The sequence below is a fragment of the Mauremys mutica genome, chromosome 9 (assembly GCF_020497125.1).
Source record: "Mauremys mutica isolate MM-2020 ecotype Southern chromosome 9, ASM2049712v1, whole genome shotgun sequence".
NCBI classification, from domain to species: Eukaryota; Metazoa; Chordata; order Testudines; family Geoemydidae; genus Mauremys; species Mauremys mutica.
In genome coordinates this window covers 9857442-9871210 of record NC_059080.1, presented here as the reverse complement: position 1 = coordinate 9871210, position 13769 = coordinate 9857442, and the positions used below count along the sequence as shown (strand labels likewise).

The 13769-nt window shown below is 40.9% G+C and overlaps 1 protein-coding gene across 3 annotated transcripts in view; it reads right to left on the bottom strand.

Moving 5' to 3' along the window:
* The window catches only part of AFF2 (AF4/FMR2 family member 2), a 492794-nt gene that overhangs the window by 312435 nt on the left and 166590 nt on the right, over window positions 1–13769 (bottom strand). The window lies entirely within an intron of this gene.

Sequence of the window (13769 nt, the reverse complement as noted above, 5' to 3'; positions counted from 1 at the left end):
ATTAAAGGTCTCCACATCTGCCCTAGAGGACATTGGGTCACTACTGCTTCCATATGTCCATGAAGAATCGTGCCTAGGCCCTATTTACTCAGTAGCAGATAGTTGTGAAAATGGAAAGAAATGCACTGTTTAGCAGTTCATTTTTGGTGGAATCTACAATATCATTGGTAAGTGTATGGGTGATTCTACGAAGCTTATCAATCAGAAATGGAACAGATAAAGAAACCAACCAACCAATCACTATTTGTCTACTGCAACTGTATATCAGAACAGTATTCAGAGGAGATGGGGGAGTAACATGGCACATACTGTCATATAGCTATATTTAACTCTCTTTCCCTCCATATGTAGATGTGCCCATACACAAAAGAATGTCTTAATTGGTCCTGCTTTATATACAAATGAATGATGGGCTAAATGGGTTGAAGTGAATGCCATATTTATCTTTCTTTCCAGTGAGGCCAGACAGGATGATTCAGAGCTTGACTCACAAGTAGAAAAGATATATATTATATATAAAACTACCATATATATATATATATATATATATATATATATACACATACCTTATTGATAGGAGATATATATACACACACATTATGTATTTCATTCCTTCTACAGCCCCCTAACGGCACAAATAGAAAAGGATAAAAAAATCTAAATGTTTCATTTCTGCTCAACATGGGTTTGTTTTTAGTCATCTTTCTTTCCGGACTGGTCAATCAAATCCTTTCAAGATCTTTGTTTTCCTACATTTTGTGAACTTCAAACTATCCAATGTTACTTTTATTGTATTAAGTACCTGACACTGCCAAAAGAGGGGCACAAAATTAAACACTCCCCAAAAAAACTAAAAAGGAAAGGCCCCAATTCTGCAACCTTTATTTATGCAAGTAATCCCACTGACGTCAACCCCTTGCAATAGTCATTGTTGCAGAATCATACCCATCAAGAGGAAATACTTCTTCTTACGAGTTAGAAATCAAGTGAGAAAATATTCAATAGATAAAAGAACAATTATCCTTCTCTCCCGATTCTTCCTTCCACTGGGGACAATTGAGGCACTTCTCCTCTTTTAAAAATGGTTAAGAGCTCCAATAAAAATAAGAGTAGGATGTGCAGGAGAGGCCTGGTATTTTATTCTGCTGATTCTAAGAGCTGATATTTTCAAGTGCTGCTGGTCTGGTTGGATTTTATAATTACACTAACAGAGGCAAGTCTCCTCTGCACTCACCCTGCTAGGCAGGGAATCGCTGATGGGGCTGGTGGAACATCTCATTTTCATTAATCTGGCTCATAGCTGCAGATTCATAGACAGCATTAGCAAAGCACTGCTTTCAGCCAGAGTGGAAGTTCGCCTTGTGTTTAACTCTGCATTAACTGGAGCATGACAGAGTAAAAATACAGGAAGGCGGGGGGGGGGGGGGAGGGGAAATTCAACCATAATACTTTTTCAGAAGAAGGCAAAGCTTTATAAAGCATAAGGGTTCAGTTATTCCCAAAGCAATGTTTTGTTACTGAGTGATTTCTGTGTGGAGTGCCATGGTTTATGGATCTGCCTTGCCCACGGCAAGTAAGGTAAAGCCTCAGGCATGTGTAATTTAAAATTCATTTTTGCTCAATCAGACAACTTTAGACTAGGAGAGCATCTATTTTTATTTTATAGAGGCAAGCCCCAAATCTGCATTCCTGTAAATCACTGGGAATTAACACTAAACCACTCACACACTTCAGGTCTGATTTTAAAACGGATGCAAAAGAGATTCTTTAAAAAGCATCAGGATTGTTATGCTTCCAAAGAACCCTTTCCATGTTCTCATAATGAGCCCAAGCCTGCAAATGTTTATTATGGGGCATTCCAGGACTACTCACAATAGAAAATGCTATGCTTAGTAGCATGTATTTGTAAGATCATGCCTGTCCCAATGAAATATTTCCCCTTACCTCATTTCTTTTAAGGAAATATTGTGGGTCAGGAAAGGACTAAAAAACAGACGGATGGACAGACACACAGTTAATAATGCCTGATTCTGCAAACACTCACTCGCCTGAGAAAGGATTTGCAGGATCAAGCCCAACAGTGACAAATCAGAACATTCAAAATTAGTGATATTAACAGCTACCACAAGTATAATCCCCCCCCCATTTTCATTGTTGTGATACAGAGTTACAAACGGAATGAAGGTTGTTTGTACCTCTGACATGTTCGTAACTCTGAACAAAACGTTTTGGTTCTTTCAAAAGTTTACAACTGAATATGGGTTTAATACTGCTTTGAAACTTTACTATGCAGAAGAAAAATGCTGCTTTCCCTTTATTTTTTTAGTAGTTCACGTTCAATACAGTACTGTACTGTATTTGCTTTTTGGAGGGGCGTGGGGGTTGGTCTCTGCTGCTGCCTGATTGGGTACTTCTGGTTCCAAATGAGCGGTGTGATTGACTAGCCAATTCATAACTCTGGTGTTCATAACTCTGAGATTATATATATTGGGTATTATTGCTTTTAAGATGATATATTTTTCCATTCTCCAATAATACCCAAAATAGTCTTTAGTTATGAGTCTAACCGACTAGAAGTTAACACAATAGACTTTCTGTTACTTTCTCTCCACAAGCATCACTAACTGTATCTGCAAAAATTTTCATGTCCTAAAATGTTCTAAAATAACTATGTGCGAGTTGACTGCAGCTTTACACATTGTTTTTGGTGTGCCATATGAAAATGGTGGACACCTTTTATTTCTTTCCCTTTCATTTTCTCGTAGGCAGAGCAAGTATATTTAACAAAAAAAAAAATAAATAGCATCTAGAAACACCATTCTCTAACAATTTGCAATTCTTATGATGGACTAGTGGTAATTTTTCCTCCCTAAATAGGCTGACAGAATCAGGTTGACACATGCCTTCATCACAACGGGTCTCTGCTTCTGCCCTCTTATGTCTAAGTCTTATTAATGACAATGGGAGCTACATGTCTGCAACAGGGTGGAATTTGGCCCCTTAGACTCTTTATCATAGAGATCAGAATGGTCATTCCATTTTCTCAATGAGGCCCATGATCATGCAAGAGCGCCAAGTGCTCTCAAATCCCATTGACTCCTCTAAACCCTCAATCTCGGGCCTTTTATCTCATCATGAGTTAAAGACAGAGATTAATTTGATACTCCTGGCTTTGCCAGTGAGTCCATGGACTTTGTAAGTTCCACACAATATATACAAAGCTCCATAGGGCTAGGTGCCATAATGGGGTTTGCATTAGCTTTTCATTAGTGGAATTTGATGTTCAAACCAAGCTTAAATGGAAAACCACATGTGAGAATGCATTTTGTTAACTCCAGCTAGCCTGCCTCAATCCACCTGTCTGCCAACAATGTATACCCAGTACAGAATTTAAATCTACAGATCAATTTATCTACCTGCCTGCCTATGATTGGCAGTCTCTGCTCAAGAGAAGCCCGTGAACAGAATGGTTCATACTGGTAATATTAGACCTTTACATTAGAACATGACTTTCCCCTCTTAAATAACAGTTGTAGTAACCAATGAAGAAATGTCATTCTAGTAAAATGCTTGCTGAAATTAGACGAATATCAATAAACAGCTGTTTTAATTACATTTAAATATATGCATATTTTAAATGTAAATTAAAAATATTAAAGAGAAAGGTCCCCTAATGGTCTCTAGATAGCAGCTTTGTCTAGATGACTGTTAATGAGTGAGTGAGTGGAGGTAGCGAGCGTAGAGTGATGCGGCTTTCAAAACTCCAGTGAGGAATGAACCTTGATTTCCAAAGAAAAAGAAAAGCCTGACAAACCGTGGTAACATCCATTAATACAGCAGACTTCCCCGGTTGGGTTCTTAACCATAAATAGTCCGTCTGGGTGAATGAAGGTCAACGGGTGAATTTACTGCTGGATCACTCCATAAATCGCTAATGCAGCATACCTAAAACCAATACCACACCCTGTCTGTGTTTTAAAAACCAGTATGACATGGTCACAGTAATAATATCAAACAAGTAAAATTTGGTTTAGCCATGTGAAATTAATGTGAAACCGCTTGCCAAAAACAGTTCTTTTTTTAAATCTGGAAGGAACAGACAGAAGAAAAATACTGATGGAAATGTGCAGCTTTATCAGATTGAGGAACTGTTAAAAAAAACCCACTCATGACCTACTATAAAATTGCTTAGACAATTAGTGAAAGGTGAAAACTTCAAAGAGCTCAGAAATGAGTTTTGGACACATATCTGTTAAGGTCCTCTGGAAGCTACAAAACTGAAATGGGCATATTTCATGACATGGCTCGTCTTTCATGAGGCATCCAGTATTTCCTGCTTCCAGAGGGGCAAGAAATAGAAACAGAGGCACCTTTCTTGGAATAATTTGGCACTTAGGTTCTGCTGGACACTTTAAAGTGCAGTACAGAGGCACATGAACATGCAAATAAAAGGAAAGGAGACGAGTTAAATAGTTTGGAACTTCAAAAAGGCTTCACTTTGGTTTCTGTGCTAGTTTAGTGTGAAGGTTTGGGTCAATTCTTATTGTATCCTCACTGGTTCACCTAAGCCTATCTATGCTAAGGGGCAGCTGCAACATCATTTATTATGAAGAATTCCTCTTACCAACATAAATCCAATGGATCTACACCACATGAAGATCTGGGCCTGAGTGTTTGCCTGCACAGTGATGATCAGGATTAAATAGTATCTTTATTTGCTCTTTCCAAACCAATATTTTATTTCAGACAAGGCAAGCTGGGTTTTATCAAATTTCTTAATATTCCAACAGTGTGAAAGCTGTCTATATACTATGGGCTGGAGTATTAAAGGGCCATTTGACTAACCACTCTTTTTCTTAGGAGCATGCCATGAAAAGGTAGGAGGAGAAGTCAGATCAAAACAGGAAGTTAAAACAGGAAACAGATTGAGAAAAATCAGTGAACGGTTGCGTGAGGCCAAGAAAGGACTCAAGAAACCAAATATTGCTCTGGAAACTTCTCATGTTGCCATTATAAGGAGAATTATTCTTCATACACCCCCACAGAAAGCCCAGGTTTGACTCAAGATACCTTCTAACACTATTGGAAAAGTGGATCTTTCTAATTGTTCTTCCAATGAAAGAAATTATAGGCAACGGGGTAGGTTTAGCTTGACCCCAAGTGTGTTGCACTGCATTTATTTATATCGTTACATAGTCAATGAGTGTTATGAACAAAAATATTCAAAGAGGAACTAGGAGGAGTTATATAATTAATCTCTGAACTTCTTTCTGTCATAGTTTCATAAAATATCATATCTGAGTGATAATTACTGTACTAGCCACAAAATAGGGGAGTGGGTGTAACCAGAAAAGGGGGCATATCCATCAAAGCACTGACAAGCACTGCTATGCTTTGGGTCCCACATACCTTCGCGTTAAAGGCAGATATCCTCATTATGCTTACACATATTGCTGCATTCAAAACATACCATGTACAAAAACTGACCAAAACAAGCCTTTTATTACTAACATTGAACTCACCCCCACCACCATTAATTTCTAATAGAGGAACTAAACCAATGGGTCGATTTCAAAGGCAGCTACTTTTCCAGTGGAGTTTTGCAGCCAGTCCTCTATCACGTACAGATGGACTCTAATAAAATTCCTTCACGGGTATTTTCTGAGTTGCAAGACCAGAAGCTAGGGAATGTGTAACAGACTGAGCTCTTGCCACATTGCGAGAAAAGGTGAATTGTCAACAAACCTTTCCTACAGCTGATATCTTTTGTATGGAAAGCTCCGCTTTTAATAAAGAAGCAGCTGCCACTGCTGAACGATTAATCAATACTGGTAAGCTGACATCTTAAGAACTTGCTGAACTAAAGCTTTTCTTTTCCTCCTGCATTTACAAATAAAGTGTTCACTATTTGACTAAAGCCTGTCTACTTGACTGGAAAATATCAGAGTCCTATTTAAATGACATTTGCAGAGAATGAGATTTTATCCTGGTCGCTGCTCCTTATCGCTAATAATAACATCAGATTAGTGGATTTAGGCCAGCCGAGTAGCAATGCCTTTTCTGATCCCTTCTTAGAGCAGCTCTTTCCATCTGTCTAGCCAAGCTTTCCTCTGCTTGTATGGGCCAACGATTAGGTCTTAAATGGAGCTTCAATTGGTACCATGTGGGACATCTATATAGAGGCTCATTGTGTTCCTAAATTCCACGCAAGACATTTATCAAGTCTGGCTACTGCTTACTTCAAAAGATCAGAACACCTGGGTATTTACAGATATAAACATTCCTACTTTTGTGTCCTGCTCAGATAATACCAATTTCCCAACATGATTTAAAAATGTGAAACATATACAATTACGTTTAAGATTTATTCTTCAAAGGAATCCAACAGATAGAGGATCAGATCCTAATCTGACGTAAACCAGCATGGCTCAACTAACTTCAGTGGCAGATATGCCAATTTACATCAGGTGACAATTTGACCCACAGTTGCAGAAACTAATTTTTGTTAAATCCATTACTTGCAATTCAATGTAATATAATTTACATTGGATTTAACATTGCTTTGGATTTAACATTGGTTAAATCCAACATTGGTTAAATACTTTTGGAATACATAAGACAAAATACACACTGTACTAAGGTTACAGTAAAAAGTTTTTCCTGATGATTCTTATTGTTATTTTAATTACTGGCTCAGTTTAGCAGAACAAGCAAGACTTAAAGTCTAAATGCCAAATGCTCTCAAGAAAAATACTGCAGCCAATTATAAAGTATATCTACATTTCATTTCTTTTTTCCCCTCTGTTTTTAGTTTAAAGGTCCTTTGCTTTCTCAGCTATGCCACTTACAGTAAGTTAATAACTGACATTTCCTCTTCTTAATACATAACGTGATCCTGACAACTGCTGTGCTCTAAAGATAAGATGTGAAACCAGTAGTTCTTATAAGAAACCAGTGTTTCTAGATCATGCAAATCTCTTAACTCCTGTGCTTGTTTAGTCTTTAACAAGGTCTTGCTCCTTCCTAACCTTGACCAACAAAGTGTTTCCACATGGCAGTCAGACTCATGCCAAGTACCGCTATGTCAAAAGAAAGTTGCCTGACTTAATCAAGCAATGGTAAAGACATTAAATGAATATTTAGAGAGGTCAAAGTCAGATTGTTCTCTAAGAAACAGCAATTGCTGACAGTTGAATGAACAGGAAACAGGGTCTGGTATCTAAGTTTTATACCTACATATTTTTACAATTTGTCATCCTGTTAACAAAACTACATTAAAACAAAATATATAAAATCTAAGAAAATTTGTATGGAAAGGGTACACTCTATTGCTTATTTATGCATGTCATAAAATCTGTAATGCAATTTATCTTCATTTCACAGGGTCACAACCAGTACAGACTACTTTTCCTTCAGGAAGCTGACGGCATGTTAAGCCAGGCATAAGTAGTAATAAAAAGCAAAACGCAAACTTATTTCATTAAAAAAAAAATACTGGATGAAGTAAAATAGAAACCTCCAATTTTTTTAATTCAAGGGATTGTGAGCATTACTTATCTTTAAAAACAACAAATTGGAATTAATCACATTTCAGACCAAGCTAATATTTTCTCTCTCATATAAAATGACTGTGATTGATATAAATCTAGTTATTTCATACAAAACTAGGTTAAATATTACAGATCGTTATGACCACACAGAAAGCTCATGACAGCCCATGTTACTGTATTTGTTACCGAGCAAGCCACAGTAAGTCCATTTGCCAGCTACTAAAAGGAGGGGGAAATAAAATTTAGAACAAACTATTAGTTTGAACTATTTATTATATTAGTGACATAGGTTTTATTAATGGATTTTGCATTGTAACTTCTGACTGATACCCAGGTTCCCTGCAACAACCAGTTTCTGCTGTGCAGGAGTGGGCAGGAGTGGTGGGCATCAGTGGTGGGCATCAGTGGAGGCTCCCTGATTTTCTGCCCTGAGTGCAGATTAGAGTAGCCAAGGGGCTGCTCTCGCATCCGCCAGTTGAGGATAGCTGGAGCACAGTGAGCTCCTACAACTCTTCCTTACCACTCTCTCAACCAAGGAGATGATGTAGGAACCTGATAAATCAGTTCTGCATTCACTGGAGACTCCCACACACAAGGGGTGTCCCCAGCTGTTGGGATGCAGCCAGTCTCCAATCCCCAGGCACTACCTGAGCATTATGGACTCTGATCTGATGTAAATATAATTAAATATTTTGGGCTGATTTCGTCACACACACTTGAGGCTTTTTTTATGATCATTCTCCTTCTTCCTAGGTTTATGAGAAATTTAACTCAAACTACAAATACAGGTACCAGACAAATGACTTAGGTGTATATACATAATTATTATATTATTTATAGTGCCATCAATCCACAGGTTGCTTCAAAAAACAACTAAGTCAAGATATCCCTGCCCTTGGCTTAGCTTGCTCCACACGTGTGTTACATATAGCATATACAGTCTACACACACATAGATTCTATATACATACATACAAACATGCCACATCTATGTCTGTATAGCTATAAAATATTTAGACTCCGTGATAATCAAAAATGCTCTGTACTGCTAATCAGACGCATCTTCCGTTAACCAAAATTACTAACCACTTTATCACTTAAGAAAAATATCATTGTGAATCTTTTGGAGACAGTGTGTGCGCTCCCCTGTTGTCTCAAGATATGGCTAGGTAACATAGGCTAGGTCTGCATCGGCAGCTGGGAGGATGCCTCCCAGTCTGGGTACACCAATATGTTTGCTCCGCTTGCACTAGCATGTTAAAAATGGCATGTTGCAGCATGGACGGCATCACAACCGAACATGAACTCAAGGAGTTAGGTGGACTTGTAACTGGGTGAATAGCCTGTGCTGGAATGTCCACACTTTTTTTTTTAAAGCTCTGCTTGAGCTGATGCTGTCTGTCTACCCGGGTTGGGAGGCATGCTCGCCGCTGCAGTGTAGACGTACCCCTGGGATACACAGATTAACAGGTTTGAAACTAGGGGTATGTCTACACTTGAATTAAAAACCCGTGGACTGGCCCATGCTAACTGACGTGGGTTAAGGGGCTTAGGCTAAGGGGCTGTTTAATAGTAGCTCAGGCTAGGAACCCAAGCTCTGGGAACCTCCCACCTCACAGGGTCCTAGAACCCAGGCTCCAGTCTGAGACTGGATACCTATACAATAATATCGGTGCACTGTACATTGAGAAAGCACAGTAACCAGCTACTTTTTCTAAATACTATCTGTTTTGATGGTCCTAACACATGAAACCTTTAAATTATGGCTGGTCATTGCTGTGATTAAAGTATGGCCATTTTTTCCTTAATTTATTTCCTTTTCGCAATAAGGATATGTGGTTATTCTAAGATAATCAAATTCCTGCGGGATCAGAGGTACTCAACTGTACCTTTTGCTTTGTAACTCCTCGGGGGTGTGATTATCTCATGATAATCACCCCACCACCACCCTATTGTGCGTTATTGCTTAATTAGCTACCGGATGAATTGTAGTTCTGTTTGCATCAACTTTATGTCTACTGTAATTGCCCTGAGTTGCAGTTCCAAGAAAAAGAAATGGATCAAATAACTACATATATTTTGTTTGATTAATCGTGAAAAAATCATTAAGGGATTAAAGTGAAACCATTTTACTCCTGCTGATCATGTTCAGCAATTTGAAATTATTTTATGATCCTGATCAAATGTAATTAATGAGATTGGCTGTTAATTAGTTACACTAGCAGGTGGGCCATGAAAAATGTATTCACTTAATACCACAGGATAACATGCTATTAGAATTTCTGTGTTGATTTTGCAGAGCTCAGAAAGTGAATTTAAAAACTAGCCAGGACTGTGTTCTTTTACACACAACAAAATTTTACAGGCGATTCAGGAACACAGCCATTCAGAGATTTAAGAACACAATCAAACATCTTCCCTTTTGTAATTGTCTTCTTTAACGACAAGTCCCTACACCAATTCTCACAGCCAACTTACTGGTACAGCAGGAACAAGATCTGCTTCAAAGAAACTAGGGCATCACTCTTAACGTTGTGATAATTCAGTCACTCTCATCTGGCTCTTTCTAATGTTCCTAGCCTCTTCCCCTAAGGAAAGGGGCTTTTCAAGAGAAATAACCCCTTGGGTGCTAACTTGAGACAGGCACTAAAACTGTTAACTGCTTCACGGTGTTGTGTACCTAATTAGCAGTACTGAGAGTTTAACAGTGGTTTTGAATGTCATGGGGTCTATGCAGGCCCCCTAAGGAATACGGCCAGTGCATGAACATGCGCCTTGTATTTTTGTTTAGCAGAAACATAAGGAAGGAGAAACAAGGAAATAAGAATTACAGAACAATGTACGTATTACATACTGTGTAATGATTCTATTTCATTTATTATAAGTACACCTCCACCCCGATATAACGCTGTCCTCGGGAGCCAAAAAAATCTTACCGCGTTATAGGTGAAACCTCATTATATCGAACTTGTTTTGATCCACCGGAGTGTGCAGACCCCGCCCCCCAGAGCACTGCTTCACCGCGTTATATCCAAATTCGTGTTATATTGGGTCGTGTTATACCAGGGGAGAGGTGTATAAAACTGATAATGTTATCCAAATCAGAAGGACCAGAGCAAGAGAGACTCTGTAGCCTGGTGGCAGGGGTGAAAGTAACTTAAAGGACTTACCAGTACTCCAGAGTCCTTAGGAGGGGGCGTGGCCTCAACCAGAAGAGGTGGGGCCTCAACCGGAAGAGGTGGGGCCTTTAAATTCCCAGGCACTTTAAATCAGGATTTAAAGGGCCCGAGGCTGGGGCTGTGGTAGCAGCAGCTGGGAGCCCCACGACCTTTAAATCACCCCTGGAGCTACCAGCTGCAGAGGCGGCCCACAGCGGAGCCCCGGGCACTTTAAATCATTGCCAGAGCCCCGCCGCCGCTACACCAGGGCTCCAGCAGCAGGGCTAGGGTGGTGATTTAAAGGGCCCTGGAAGGTAGTGCTAGTGGGAGCCCCGAGCCACGCTGCCGGAGCCCCGGGGTAGCAGCAGCAGCCAGGGGCCCAGGCGGTGATTTAAAGGGCCTGGGGCTCCGGCTGCTGCTACCACCCTGGGCCCTTTAAATCGTCCCCGGAGCCCTGCTGCCGGATCCCTGGGGTAGCAGCGGCGGGGCTCCGGCAGCTATTTTAAGGGCCAGGGTGGTAGCAGCTGACACAGCCCCGGACCCTTTAAATAGCTGCCGGAGCCCCACCGCCACTACCCCAGGGCTCCGGCAGGCTCTTGGGACGATTTAAAGGGCCTGGGGCGGTAGCAGCTACCGGAGCCCTAGACCCTTTAAATTGCTGCCAGAGCCCTGGGGAGGCAGCAGTGGGGCTCCAGTGGCTATTTTAAGGGTTGGGGCGGTGGCGGCGGCCGCAGCCCCAGATCCTTTAAATAGCCGCCGGAGCCCTGCCGCTGCTACCCCAGGGCTCCGGGGACGATTTAAAGGGCTCGGGGCTCTTGCCAGTACACCGTACTGGGGAGTACCAGCTTACTTTCACCTCTGCCTGGTGGGTAGGGTACCCATCTGGGATGTGGGAGACCCAAGGTCCCGTCCCCTTGCTCCCATAACTCTTCATTTATTTATCCACAGGTGAACAGCTTCAACTGGAGAGATTGAGGGAGCCCCGCGTCAGAATACCCCATACCGCAATGTCAGAGCACTCTCCTGAAACGTGGGAGTCCCCTTTTCAAATCCTCTCCACCCATCATGTAGATGGGGGAATTAAATCTGGGTTTCCCACATCCCAGGGTAGTGCCTTAGCCAGTAGGCAAAAAGTGATAACATAGGCATCACTATCACCACTTCCTCCGGCTGTGTGTGTGGAGTGAAGCAGGCACCTAACTCATTTTTGCACAAAGTGGTTTAGGCACCTAAGTTGCCTGACTCCAAGAGAGGGGTTCCTGGCTGTGGATCACAAGCAGTCTGGATTTAGGCACTTGTCTCTGTGGGGTTAGGACATACCTTCTTGTCAGTGTCTCCCATTGGTTAGTTTAGGCCACTCCCTCCTTAGCCTGAGTTCTGTGATTGCATTCTTAGATGCCTATCTCCCCATTCATTGTAGAGAGCCTTGGCACTGAACTCAGGCTATATGGATCACCGTGTTGTTCCAGTGATTTTCTAAGAGCCTCAACGTTAGGTGTTGCCACACCTAAGTCCCTTTCTGGATCCGGGCCTGTCTGTGTACATGAATGTGTCTATATGCAATTATTTATATAATGTGTGTGGGTATTTTGTTTCTATATATAATGTCTATATGCACACAACCACACATACATACAGATAGGATAAAATCGTGTCAAACCATTATGAAGTCTAATTTTTAAAAAATTACACAAATTAGTGAAAAAAAATCAAATGCTCCCCACTTGGCACTAAAATACCAACTTGGCAGATGCATTAGAAATATCAAAGACATACAGGTTTCCTCTCACTATTTAGACATGAGGATTTCCCTCAAGATCAAAGATGCAGTAGATAGGACTAGGTTAATATGAAAGTTTCTGATTAAACCATCACAAAGTACACCTGAACGTGTGGCAAGATCATTCATGTTTGTTGTTAGCATAGAATCTCCCGCTGTGCTTCAGCTAGTGATCAATTCCCGACATGGTAGGTCAGCCCAAGGTTCTGAACTACATTGTTTGCAGAAGGTTTCTGATTATTAGTGCAAGATAGGAGGCAAGGGCTGCTTCCCTTAGAAAGAGGCTGACATAGTGGTGTGTAAAGAGGCAGATGAGGAAAACTAACATTAAGAATCTTAGAGTTGACTAACCAGCCAATAGCCAACTTCAGCAAGGCTCAGTTTTAATGAGATCTTCAGTGGTTGTGGTCACCCATGAACTAGACTATGGGAGGGGGCCATGAGTGCAAAAAGGAGATATATGTTTTAAACAAAAAAAGAAGTTTCCTGATATATGGAGAACAGTGGTTTGAGGTTGTTTTTTTTAAAAATCACCATTCTTTCTGCAAAATCTTAATGTTAATCTCAATGGACCAACGCCAGATAGCATGGACGTAGCCTCAGTCATCTTACCTGCTGGTTCTTGCACTAAATATTCCTTGTACATAACTGTCGGCTTGAGCCAGTGTATATTGGTCTCTTCAGATGAAAGAAAATGGGTGTCGGCAGCTTCCTGGGCACATTTTAATAATCGACCTGATCATGGGTGCATGGCAGCTGCTCGATTGATGGTGTTAGACAGCGAATAAAGAAAGATGCCAGCAGTGCCCTCAGATCTGACATAACGAGGGAAACATCAGTCATTTGGCTAAAAGGCTCATAAAGGCTCCATCAGCTGTGACACGGGAGTCTGTCTTATGCAACACTAATGAGGAAATGTGGCAGCGTTCGCATTCTCTTCAGACAGTAACAAGTTTTGAGTGAGCTGCATTTCAGATGAAAAATCCAGTTGAAAACAGCGTTTTCGTGCTCTTCACTTAGACAATCTGCTGCTTTATCAGGAGGATTCTTGGAAGTCCAAGGCTGTTGTAGAAGGGTTCTACGGCAGTGGCTCCCAAACACTGGTAGTCTGTACATTGGTTCTGGTATATAAGGTTTATCTACCTATAACTCCACGTTCCACCTGCACTATATGTCTCTCACTAGCTATGCCCTCCATTGAGGCTGCCCACCTTCCATTTAGGTTTAGGGGCACCTGAAACTGCATCACAAGATAGACTTTTCATGGCTGAGTGGGAAGTGA